At 35.9% G+C, this 14123-nt stretch overlaps 1 long non-coding RNA gene across 1 annotated transcript; it reads right to left on the bottom strand.

Moving 5' to 3' along the window:
- Positions 1–3937: 3937 nt before the first annotated feature.
- Positions 3938–13393, bottom strand: LOC148662148 (uncharacterized). The gene is made up of 4 exons (XR_015939834.1): positions 13261–13393; positions 8050–8102; positions 5006–5064; positions 3938–4227 (listed from the first exon to the last, which is right to left on the bottom strand). It is a non-coding gene; the product is annotated as an uncharacterized LOC148662148 (long non-coding RNA).
- Positions 13394–14123: the final 730 nt, after the last annotated feature.

Genomic DNA, 14123 nt, shown 5'->3' with positions numbered 1-14123 from the left:
TTTCTGTACAGTATGCTTATAATCTAGATCACAAAGATCAAAAATCATTGCAGCCATGGAAAAAATAATTCTCTATTAACTGACATGATTATATACTAAAACTAAGTTTATTATTAAATAAGTTTAAGTTTATTTGGTATAAGATCACCAAATTTAATATGCACATGACCTACTGTATTTATGTTTCAAAACAAGAAAAAAAAATTTGACCATAACCCCTTTTAAGACTTTGATCACTTGGTTTCTGAAAAAAAAAAGCAAGTTCCACACCGAACATTAAGTAGACCATAAATCTGATCTTGAAGTGAGGCCCGGATGCTTAACAACAGCTTCAGCAAATGCACTTTATCAGACATCACCCTTTGAAAGGACTCTCCTCATGTTTAAGACAGGTGCCCAACCAGACCAGCTTCATTTAATCTTCGTCAGAGAGAAAGAGATTATGACACCACTAGTCTCCATTGAAGTTTGTATTTATAGTGAAGGACATTTTAATAAACAAAAATTAATGGAAAAGAGCAATGCCATCTTTGGGGGGGTTTGACCCCACCTCATCAATAATAAGACTCTAAACATTCTAGGACCATCAACCAATTAAGTGGGTTCAAACGAGCCACACTAGTCATTTACATCCATTTTTCTGTAAGTGGTCCTTTGTCACATGAATCCATCCAATGAATTCCAGGATAAATATGCAGCGTCTTATAAGATGGCCTTAGCTCGCATGAAACTTGCAATAAAGTCTGTTTTTGCATTTATAAATGACCACACACTTTAGTTTAATATTGTAGCAACAATGCCTCAAAAAGACTGCCAAATTTATTTTGGGTGCTTGTTGTGAAAGGTCTCATGGTCCTCTATCCTGTGAACTGGAATGGAAACAAAACATCATATTGGATCCATCATGGAATCCTGTAAACGAGGAGAGTAACACAAAACATTTGTTTTTTCCAGTTCAGTTTACATCTTTTCAAATTATGCGTTTTGTTACACCCCTTCTCTTACATGTTTGTGGTTAGCATTGCACCACACAGCAGTGCTGTGTGCATACATGATGACGCCAAAACATTACAGCTATATGCTCCTCCATGGAATGTTACATACCACATTTAAACTTAGAAGGAGAGCCCCTGGGTGTGTATACATATGTGTGGGTACAGTATCTAGGCACACATTTTTCAGAAGAAAATGAGAACAGTCCACCAGGCACTTCTAGCTTGGTTTTTTTTCTCCCAGTAGCTAATTCATCCAAAGATCTCATTCTTGAAGAAAGAAGCCGGGGTACGAGCTTCAACAACAACAACAACAACATGGCAGTGCAGCTTGTTCCATACTCCCACAACCCTGTGTGTAAAGAAGTGCTTCCCGTTCTTTACTATCATTACTAATGCATTTGGCTGATCGTTTCACCCAAGGTGATTTTCATTTGTAACCATGGAAACAGCTGGGTATTTTACTGGATTATTATGGGCGAAGTACCTCGCTCAAGGATATAAGAAACTGCTAACTGCTGGGCTAGCAATTTTGTCTGAGATTTGAACCTACAACCCTCACTGTTGATCCTGAAGAAGTCCATTGGATTAACTTCGTGTGAGCCTGCCAGTACAGAACATTCATACTGTATTTGGAGTTCAAGTGTAAATGAATCATGAGCTGCATAACCTTTTGCACATAAAAGCCAGTAAACAGTAACAAAATAATTTGTGTTTATTCAGAAAAAATACTGTATTGTAACTATACATGGTTTTATAAATACTAAATGTGTGAGAGAAAAATCAAGCAAAATAAACAAGCAGCAAACGCCCTTTAAATAAAAATGCTGAAGCTCATGGTGCCTTTTGATTCTATATATTTGAGCACTGGCATCGAACACATACTTAATATTATTATATAAAATATAATATAGTTAATATTTTTACTTCATTATAAAACCTGATCTGCCATTACATCAGTTCAACAGGAATATTCCAAATTTGCTCAAGTCAGAAATTTTCAGTCATGGTTTAGTTTATTTATATGATTTATACAAAATAATTTATAAATTATAGTTTATTTATTTTATTTATAACTATTTACATAGTCCTCCATTCATAAAGTCTTTAAAACCTTTATAACAGATTAACTGGAAATTAACAGAGTAGTTTATTAATTACCTATTAAAACTGAATGCTAATAATTATTAATAATGGTTTCTAGTAAAACTCAAAGTAAAACTATTTTGTTTTATATATACAGTATAGTATTATTAATAAACACTAAAGCAATAATGAATTCCCTTCTTTGGATGAGATTGAGAATGCAACGTCTATAAATCTGTAGCACTTCATCCACTCATTGTGCTTAATACATGAGTGTATGAAGCCATGAGACACTTACTGTCCATTAATTTTGTAAATGTCACAATTCAATTCAAAGTGTGAAGTGTGACTGAGCACTGGGCATTGTGCATGAGTAGAACTCAAAACACCATGTAATTCAGAAAAGATGTACACAATGTGGAACTGAAGGAGAATGCTGTATTGCACTTTCTCTCTAACCAATGAAAAGCAATGTGGAGAAGAGACAACATTTTGCTGACATCAGGGAAAAGTAAATAATGCCCCAGCACTCAAAACACCAGACCTGGGGTTCAGTCATAATTTAGGTACAGAAGCCAATTTAAAAAAAAACCTTTATGTTGTGCTGCAATCACCTCACCTTAATTTAGTAACTGGATTCTGGTGGGTAAAGCTGTGAAATTAACTCAAGATATTCTTCTGACTTGTACGTATTACACAAATACTGTATGGTCTCATTAATAATCCTATAGCTGGAAGATAGCATTCAAAGATGGCATTTTATCCCTCTTCCATTCTGTGGTCATTTCGGTTTCAAGCATTAAACCTGGTGAAATACATAGTTTACGTGGGCAAAACCCCCTGCTGCCTGTGTATGACATTTTAAACTGATATTTCCAGGAAGATTAAAGCACAGAAGAAAATAACAGACAAAACGCGATGGAGCGCAATGAGAAAGAGGTAAGAGCAGGGCTTTTCGGTTACGTCCCTCCTGTTGGCAGAGTGTTAGTTTGACAGATTATTAGGGAAGAACGTAAGTAACTCGATATGGAAGTAATGGAGATCAGACACATTGACCAAGAGAAAAGGAATGACAGAAATAAACTAAACGAATTGCACAGTATTCGAACCAAAGAGCCACAGTAGGTATTTATTAAAGTGAAGCAAATCTGTTTAAAGGCTGTTTAAATTTAATCCAGAAGCAATCTGGGGACAAAAATGTTCCCACTGCATTGCTGTAATTAATAGTAAGCATGTTGAGACAGCTTATATAAACAATTGTAATCATTTGTCTGAAGGAGAAATAAGACAAAGAAATAATGTTAAAGTAAGATAAAAGTGAAAATCATTCAGATTGAAGCAGCTTAGGTAAAAATGGCAAAAGAAACATGGAGCAGACTCGTGGAACAATTTCGGTGGATAGTTAAGATAGAAATATTTGAAATATTTTTCCCTTTTTAAACAAATAAATGTGTATTGCGGCTGGAAATGTAAGAGAAAATCAACTAAACTGTTTAGCATTTTACAAGTACCAACATCACCACATCAGAATAGGAGTCAAGGAATGTTTGCTGAGGGGTCAGAGTGGGCTCAGGATGTTTTGTTTTTAACCCTCTTGGTTGAGGCCAACACCCTGGTTGTAGGACAAGGAAGTCAAGTCTCCCTTACAGAGTGATGGAGCTGGGAGATACTGCACAGGTGGAGGTAGGACAGAGGAGAGATGCAGAGGGACTCCTGATCCTTTAGTTATGTACTGTATTCAGCTGGGAAAATGGGTCACAAGCATTTTACTTCAGGAAAAAGGATGCTCTCGTCACACTAAAGACACACAAAAAAACTAAAAATCTGAATAATGTGTACAGTGTCCCAGGACACAGCTATAAAGCTATAACATTGCAGAACTTTACTACCATAATTTGCATTCATGTGAAATTGTCCACAATTAGACAAACAAATGTCTCTGTAGTTTAAGAACTGAAACACTTCTTTAACATTACCGTATAACCCTTTATCTGTCTCTCTTTGGGTCAGCCATAAGCTTGTTTTTATAATTTCACAATTTACTTTTTAAGTCATCTTTATCAAGTAATCACTGTCCGCCCCCATTGGTATTGCAGTCTGAACTGTGTCTGGTACAGAATCTCACTCCAATCTGCCAGACATCCCACTTCTAAAAAAATAAAAATAGGCAGTCAGAATGATAAAATCATAGGTTTAAAAGCATTTCAGATTTAAAAAAACTGGACCACATTCAGTATTACACAGTGATCTATGAATAAGCCAAAATCCCTTATAGGGCCAAACATGAGACAACCACTAGAGTACCATCAGTTTTTTTAAAAGAAGCCCAGGCGAGACACCTGTGGTCTTATTACTGTATATTGCCAGCTAGAGATACACCCCAACCCCACCTTGAAATCCTGACTGACTCCCCTGAAAGGTTTTGTGCAGCTTACTGTGTGAAAAATGGCACATGACTCAACAAAGCACTTATCAGAGGAAGCCATGCACAGTCCTCAACTTTTGCCTATTGGCAGGAAGGTAGGTACAGTAACAGCAAACTAGGTTGGATCATTTCTTTAAAGCATAAAAATAAAATTGCGTACATATTTCACAAAGAGGACAATGTGTCTTGTGATGTTGCCATATTGAATCTTGCACAGAAGTTAGCTATTTCCCAGAAAAACCTGTTCCCCCTCCCCCTGCCTGCCAGAGCCCGTGACATACTGTAGCTGCTCTAGAAGGTAATGTGAAATGTTTATTCGGATGAGTCCAGAAGTCGACTTGGAACTCTTAAACCATGTGATATAAAACAAGCAAAGCTTTGTCACGAGTCAATCCGTGTCAATGATTTATTTGCACATAGATGGAGCTGGGGGGAGGGGTGGGAGTTTTCCTATGACAGATTAATAAAAAGTAAAAAGAATTGAAATAAACCAGATACTCACTCCCCACTAAAACACAAGTGAAAGAAAAGCAGGGTCACACGAAAGGTACTTCAGGAGAACTGGACAAGGAAAACAACAAATTAATCATCACTGTTTATTCGTTAATTAATTAATTATTATTCATCCTCACTGTTTATTATTGTTATCAGTTCAGTGAAAATATGAACATGGATTCAGGTTTTCATTGAACATCTCGTTCTCTAACATTAAGACATTATTCATTTCCCCCCTTTAAACTGGTGTCCTCTTTACCCCCTCTCTAACCAAGAACGTGCAGCTTTAATTTCAAGTGCAAGTTGCTGCTCTCATCATTCTGACAATACTAAGCAACATCCTATTCTCATATTCCAAGCTCTAATGCCTGGCTTATTTCTAAAACACCACTTCAGACTTGGAAGGGTGGGGAACAATGTAGAATATATGGCTATAATATGTGATTTGTTGGATTTTCTGTTTGGACAAAGCTTAATAAAACACAGAATGTATTCACAGGTGTACTGTATGAAGTAATTGGGGAATTCTCTTTAAAAAAAAAAACTCGTAACAGTTGCCAAGGTGTTGCCCAAACAGGCATGTGTATGATTTACAGGAATTAGATCAAGAATCCGGATACAGTTAGTCAGGAAACTAAAAGCAGACAATATACTTAACAGTCATTAGAACAGTTCAGCTGAGTTCAGCAAGACAATGTCTCTCAGGCACTTGGTACAGTAGATCTCTGGCAATACCATGAGAAGAGATTAAAAGCTAACCAAAACCCTCCATAAGGAATAAATTGTATATGAACTGAAGTGTCACATCGTAATGAGAGCCTTATGTTATTCTGCCAGATTTAATTGATTACACAAAAAATGACTTTGCATAAAACCATCAGAAACTGGAGAGTATTTTCCGGAGCTAATTGTAGAGGAATGTCTTTTATATATGAAACAATATAACTGTCACAAAAAAAGAGCTATTCCAGGAGACTTTAGTGTCTATTTGGAGTACTAGTGTACACAGACCATTTTTTGTGGTATTGAGTTTAGGAACATAGCCATACGAATTGGTCAAATACATCTAAGTTAAATTTAGGCAATAGTAATAAATATTTTCTCACCACAAAGTATGCAAACAGATGTTCTGACTACAGTGTCCAAGTAATGTATATCTGCCAATTAAATGTCAAGGACAGGGAAATGATTGTTATGATTGTCCCTCAATACATCTAAGTCTCTCCCAGGCCACAACAGCAGTAAAATAAAAAAATATAAAATATTTATCCACAGCAGCATATGGAATTTAAAATCTGAAAAGAAATCTAAAACTGAAGGATAAAAGACATTTAAGGCATTTAACTACCAAGAAACATACAGTACTAACACCCTACTAACACTCTTGTTCTGTATGGAATTCTTGTTTTATAAGAACGCTATGATGTTTTCTTCATTTCTAGTGAAAGATAGAAAGACTCTAAAAGATACACCAGTAAGGCAGGATAAATTCTTCTTCCTCATCCTTTAACCCATGTTTTCCCAAACAGAGGTTCAACAGTGTATGTACCTTCACTCTTGACAGGAGGAAGAGTCAAATCGTCACACAGTTAAATAGGAACACATTTAGACGATCTGTCCAAAACATCGTCAAGACACAAGAAACAATTTCACAACACTCTGTATTCAGTCACTGTCAAGAATTGATGAAATTCATTTCATTTCATTTGGGAAACCTAAACTAGATTAATAGTGATATATTTCATTTTCTAAGGGGGGAATAGGGAAACCTAGCAAGGAAACAGACAAAATGATCAAACTATCCTTGGAAAACCATGCGTGGATTTATTGTCCCAAAATCTGCATCGTGTTTAAAAAGCATTCTTTCATCCATATATACTGTACATACATTGCCCCCAAAATGTCTCACGGCACCAAATCCAATCCACATTTAAATTCAAAGAACACTTAAGAAAACCAGAAGATTCTCACTTTTTTGGACTGCAGCAATAATACAATTCACTAAGATGAGCTCCAGAATTTCATCACATAGCATATGTATGTAGTTTTCCAGTTTTCCCAAATTAAATGAGGGAAGTAAATTGTGAAACATCATAAAGGGGGCACACTGTGCAGAATCCCCCACCCCCCCGCAAAACAAAACATTGTTGGAAACCCTTTGTTCATCGTTTAGAAATTCACAACTGGTTCCCAGACAATATTGGGTAGATTTCAAGCAGCAGGATGACTATTACAGGCTGGTTAGTACAACTATTCCATTCCTCTAATTGTCACTTTTCTTCCCAGTTAATAAATCTACATGAAAGCTTTTTAGGGTCATAGTTTAGTAATTAAAAAACTGAGATGGCTGCATCCTGTACTTGGATAAGAGATTACAAAGAGTATCAAAGAATGAAATGTGACTCTTATTTTATTGTGACATTTCTAAAATGAAGTGTCATGATTAATTGCATTGCCAGAACATTTTATCTACCACAAAATGTCCATTTAATACTTAAGAAATAACAAGTCTGTTATGTCATTTCCTGTATTTGTTCCAATTAGTTATAATGAGGGTACAGAAGTATGTTTGTACCACTGCCAAGGAAGGCTCCAGCACTTTCTGACACAATTCAATGAACAATAGTAAAACAAAAACAAGAAAATAAGAAAGAGGACACGCTTTCTTAGCCTATCTTATTTCTTATCTGCTCGTGCACCCAAATGTTTCACTTCCAAGCATTCTGTATAAAGTCCTGTAAAGAGAGGGTGACTTTAAAAGCGTTTTGTGTTATACAGTAAGTGCTGCACGGCATGTGTTGTGCAATAGCTTACACACAAAAACATTTCTGCACACTATGAGATTTTGAGAAATCATATACAGTACTATTTACTTTCCTTCATGTATAACTTAGGATTGACAATAATAACTATCTACACTGAGACATTTTTGTAATTCGGTCAGACATCCAAAGCAAACAGTTTTTATTGTATTTTTTCTATGGTACTGATGTGAGTAACAGTTCTGTAGCAACACTTAGTTATTTTTATACTATCTTATAAATTACTCACCACCCAGTTTCTGAATGGGAACAGGCTGCTTGCTTGTGGAGAGTTTCAGTTCCCTGTTACAAGACAGAAAAAAAAAACAATTTGGGTGACTTAGCCACAATCACACATTACAAAAGAAAGATATGCTTTAGATGCCTTTTGGTCAGGTTTTCTTTCCCTTTATCTGGTTATGCAGAGTCAATCTTTCCACAGACTGCTACTTTTGTAGATATTTTCTTTTCTATTTTCTTAATGATTAATATCTAAATTGAAAAACATTTCCTACTGCACGTTTAGTGGTAATTAGGGTCACAAGAAGCAGCCACAAAGGCAAACGTGCCCCCAATTACTATGTTCAGCTACTGTTTCAGCCCACTTTGCAGTATTTCCATTGAAGAAACATTTAAAATTATACAGTATAGCCTGGAAAAAAACACATAAAATGTGTGAATGTATATATTTTCTACATGATGCCATATTTTTTTCTCAGAACAATATCACTTCTCTAGAATGAATTACAAAGAAGGATGAATTACAAAATGTATATACAGTAGGAGCAATACAAACAAAGTTGTGCTAAATCTTAAGCCACTTAAATTTCACACTTAACATGGTGGGTTGTAACTTAATAAATTGTCTACTTTAAAGCTCTGTTTTACGTAATTTACAGGATCTAGGAAAACCTGAAACATACACTCAAATTTTATGTTACTCTGAAAAAAGTGGCCACAGGCACACCCAGAAGAATCATGTATTTAATCATTTTTTTGGAAAATGATGGTTTTGTTGCCTTTTTTTGGTCTGGGACAAGGAAACTCCAAGGTTTGTAGTCTGAGTAAATAATTACATGTCTGTACCAATGAGACTATCATTTAGGCACAGTTTAGCGCCAACATTCACATTCGTTTCAATGCCAACCAATACTGAGGGTTAATATCAATCTGAAAACACTGGTTTAAACAGTGACTTCTGGATTTTCAGGGGTTTTTTTTGGCTGCAAAATTATTTTTGATTATATGGTATTGGCGCCAAAGGTGCTCCAGAAATATTCAGATTTTTTCTTCCAAATGATAGTAAAATCACGAAGTTATTTTTTTAATTTTACTAAGTTATTGCATATTTAAAGATACACTCTGAGTGAAACGAAAGGTATAAATCATCTGTCAAGACACTTGGTCTTTAGAGCACTGCAGCAAACTGTTAAAATAAATTATACAGTATGTTTAAAGCTTTGAAACATCCAAACTGGAAATTTATGATGGGTGTTCCATGGTTTGGATTATGCTTGTGAACAATTACGTATACTGTACATAATGTACTATACAGTCCAACATGTATGTTCAACATGTCCATCCACTACTTCAAACTACACCTTATCTTTAAGACTAGGACAGAAACCATATTAAAGGTACTTGTAGACTAAAAGTATGCATAAACACTTGATACAAATATTATTAAACCTAAATGAATACATATTTTCCTGCAAATGAAGCAGGTCTTCATACAATAAAGTCCAAGACCCTAAACCATAATAACACTAAATTATATCCCATTTAAATGGTCAGTTATCTCACTTTTGATTTTTTTTTCTGCCTTTAATAATCGGAAATACATAAAAAAAATTGAATGGATTTGATTAGAGAGGAAAGCTTCACATTTATTTCCCAAACAATTGTTCTTGGTCAAATCCACATTTTGCCACTAGGGAAAAGCTGAAAGAATAAGGCTGCCGAGGCAAAAGGCAAACTCTATGATTGCACATCCACAGTTTTTAACAAGGCAGTTGGTTTGATGTGTGTCCTGGAGGCATCTTCCATTTCAAGGAAAGAAAGAAAACAATGTTCCACAGCTGGCCATTCCTGTTCACAGATTAAGATTTTAAGACAAGCATCTGGTTTTAAAGGGGAGAAAATCGAGGTTTTAAAAATCAGGCAAGTTCCTAAAAAAAAGTTCAAAAGTTTTTTTTCTCCCCCCCCAAAAAAATGAACAAGAACACAGAAGGGTCAATCAAGGTTTTTTTTTTTTTAATAACCTTGACTCTGATACAGGGTTAAATTTTTCTTTCCCATTATTGTTAAAAATTCATGTAATGTGGGTTATGTCACTCTGCCAAATATACCTTTGTTAATTACAAAGAATGTATAACATACATGACAACAACTAAACAACCTGCTATGAAATACTGTAATAAAGCAATGTGGCACTTAGGTTGCCGTAAAATGGATGAAACAACAATGTATAAAGAATGATTTGTGTGTAATATAGGTTCATAACTGACAACTGATTTATTTGTACTTCTAATTTAATTGGTTTTGGCCAATTTACTGAGTTAAAAGGATTTTTAATCCTCATTTAGTGAGAAACATGCTTTTGCTTATAGCCAAGAGCATCACAGTATTGAATTGTAAAACAACAACAGTATTAGCTATAGGTTTGAAACAACAACAGTATTAGCAATAGGTATGAAACAGCAACAGTTTTACTTCAATTACGTTGATAGCAGGCAGAGTAAAAATAAGAATAAAAATGTTGCTGCAATTATAATAAATAATTTCACTGTCATGTAAAAACTGATAAATCTTTCATAAGTGTTTAACAGGGAAGACATGTCCCTATATAAAGTTATGTATATGTACTAAAGGTGTTTAGTTTTAACGGCAATGCCAAGATCTGAGAGGTGCAGAGCCATATAAACAAAAAAAAAATCGAAATCAGAAAGAAAACTCATTTCTGCAGTACAACTCGTGGCTTCCTGGCAATACAGCAATGGGACCAGGAAGTCCTGCCTCTAGACTTGACAGGTAATCAGAAGAGCTACTTCTACAAAAGAAAATCAGCACAAAACCCTACACTGAAATTAGATTTATTATAAAACAAGGTTTGCAGTAATAATGATCCTAAAAATTCCCTTTGGGAATTAACAGGTTTTTAAAAAACATTCTTCATTAAATATCTAACATTAAATAAATATTTAACTACTGTATCTAATATTAAAATATTTAAATATATTTAATATTTATGCAAATATTTAAGATTAAATATCTCCTCATTAAATATCTAGGCTTCTCAAGCAGAGCCAGCAAGAAAGTGTCTTTTGGGCTGATTAGTGCTCCATTTATGTGATCTAAAACATGAAAGCAATTCAAAATTTCAAAGAAACCAATTTCAGGTATATTCCCAAGTGAACGCCACTGTGTGAAAATTGGCTGGCTATGCCAGCCATCACCATTTCACTGCACAACACTGGGCGCACTTCACCCCAAGTTAAAATGCTGCCATCCTGTCGGATAAAAAACAGGTTTAATAGTGAAACAGTACTGGGGGTGTACAGGTTTTAAAAGAGAGAAGTGTTGATGGAGCAGGCATTTGAATGGGCTCTTGCTCACCCAGTTTTTCAGTTTAATAATAACCACAAGTGGGCAAAGACTCATCAAAATAATTGTGCTTATAGTAATCAACAGGACACTCAGTAATCGGGGAGGATGAAAAATGTGGAAGCGCCACTTATCCATATTAAAATTGAATGGCCACCATGCTTTTAAACAGTGGCACCTCGATGTTCATACCACATTTCAGTGCAGCCATTTGTTTCATAGGCACACGCTTTGAAACTCTGCATACTACTTTTCAAGGAAATGTGACCAGCATTGGTCTGCAGAACTTGGATTCCGCTGCTCAAACTGTTCTTCAATGGGTACATTCTGAAATGTCATAAAAAGATGGCACTCGAGTGGCCATCTTGATTTACACAGGAATGTCATTTTAGAATATTTTAAGTGTACAATACAAATGTTGAATCCCCAAAGCGGTTTTGAATGGATGGCCTCCAGTCTGCACACCAATTTACACTGGAAAACAAAAGTGAAGCTAATGTGGATATTTGCCAAGTTTCAGGCCATTCAGAGCAGATAACTTGCATGTTAGGAGAACTCGAAATCTTGATCAAATCTGACTCAGGCTGCTATCTAGGTAATAATGCGGCACTTTTATTGTCCATTAGTATGTTTTCAGGGTGATACTATCCAGTTTTGGAATTGATCAGTTTTACTGTATTCAATCAATAGCAGTCTGATGACAACACACATATGCAAATGGTATCCATGGTTTATATGGGACAACCACTACATCACGTTCCAATAGTTGGATTTAACTGGCGAAAACACATTTTGAACAGTAGCAGCTTAGAATGTGCAGCGTGATTTCCCAAAAAGATTTTGAAAGCTTTTTCAAATTAAAAATAAATCCAGGACTAGGCCGCCATCTTGGTTGTTACAGAGCAAAGTTTCTGACACTTGACAAGTTCCATCGCCTCAGTACTGTATCAGCCAAGTTTGGTGTTTATCGGCTACATGTTGCCCTGTCAGGACAAGCTTGAATACTGGGGAGAAAAACAAATTAAAAAGGAAACCTTTACAAACACTGGAGGTTTCCATGCCTGAAAGACTAAGCATCCTATGACAAAGGAACACTACCAACATGAAAAATACACCATTGTGGTTCTAAGCAGGCTTCAGAGCTCAGATAACACCAGCACTGGGCATAATTGGGTGCATTTGTCTATAATTCAAACCTTCATATAACTAATAAACAGATAATAAGTGTTTAAAGGCAGCTGCACAAAGCTTTGCTGGTTTTCTAGTATTTGCCAGAGCACAGAGAAGAGTTGCACAGAAACGCAGATATTACTAGTCTCTGCTTTTAAAGCTTGTATTCACGCGGTTTGGCAATATATGGTAATAATACTTCTAACCATTTCATTCAGATTTGTGCATTACAGGGATATGAATGTTAGCCAAGGGATATAATGGCGTCTTTTTAAAAAAAAACTGCATTTTTTTTCTGAAATAATATCTCAGAATGATTAAAAGAATAATCACTGTAACTGTATTGAAGAGTAAATGTACTAAACGTTAAAATGCAGTAAATGGTATGCAGGCTGTTGAGATACCTGTAATTTAGAGAAAACAGATGTGTAGAAAGCAAAAGGTTATTTACTTGTAAAATAGATGGAAAAAAAAACTGCAATAAATGAACCTTACATACACTGTGGTTTAAATTCAAACCTTAAGGCTTGATGAAAATGCTGGATAAATTCATCAGACCTACCGATAGGTCTAAAGAGCTGACATTCAGGCAAAGTTCATTTTCAACCATTATTATCCCTACTACTTTTGCTAAAACGTTATTGATTATTACTTATGAGACAGGCTATCAAAATTAAGTGTACAGTACTTCCAACTCGCCTTCTTCCTCTGCCTTGCTGTCTGCAGTAGAGCAAGACTGGGTCAAGGGTCTGAGCTCCTGACCAGTGGACGCGAATCCTGAGCTGGAGCTGCTGTTGCACCTCTGCACAGGTACAGTTCTATCAGCGGTGTGAGTTTGTGCGGCACTGTCGCGCTAATATGGGCACACCGCGTTACGGCGCAAAGTGAGTCTTGACGGCTCACTTGCCTTCTCGCCGCGGTGCTGCAAGATGCTTGTCAAAGGCGCACGTGTGCCAGACGTCCTCATTTGGGCAGCGCCTGCATTGCGATGCAACAGGTGACCTCACTGAAAAGCGACTCGGCCAGAATCCTCTCTTGTTGAATCAATGCTCGTTCTACTAAATAGTTCTGAAACGACCATGAAAGAATCAAGATTTAATACAGTACGATGCGTGTGACACGGGATAAAGAGCTTGCGCTTCTTTTGCAGCATTTAATAAGATCCCATTCGTTTCCTGCCCGTGTTTGCGGCTTTTGTAATTGTTTGTAAATGCAGTATACAGTACTAGGACACCATGTAGGAGGAGATTGAGGCCTTGCACGATGGCAAGGACCACACTACAGTACATAATTAACCAACCTTCGATTCTGCCACTTGTTTCTTTTGAGAATATTTTTATATTAATGATGTCTGTTTATATACGTCAAGTGTTTGCGTTATGAGGCTGCTCACAAACTGACGCTGCATCTACTTAGACCAAATATACACACATAACCAAATAACACCATATTTAACTTTTTATTAACTTATTATTTTTGCGCCAATAATAAAAAAAAGACCTACTGTATACAGTTTTGTCAACGTGTAACACAAAGAGGATAATCCCATAC

Source organism: Lepisosteus platostomus, chromosome 6, assembly GCF_059453375.1.
Source record: "Lepisosteus platostomus isolate fLepPlt1 chromosome 6, fLepPlt1.hap1, whole genome shotgun sequence".
NCBI lineage: Eukaryota > Metazoa > Chordata > Actinopteri > Semionotiformes > Lepisosteidae > Lepisosteus > Lepisosteus platostomus.
This window is presented reverse-complemented; position numbering and strand designations above follow the sequence as displayed.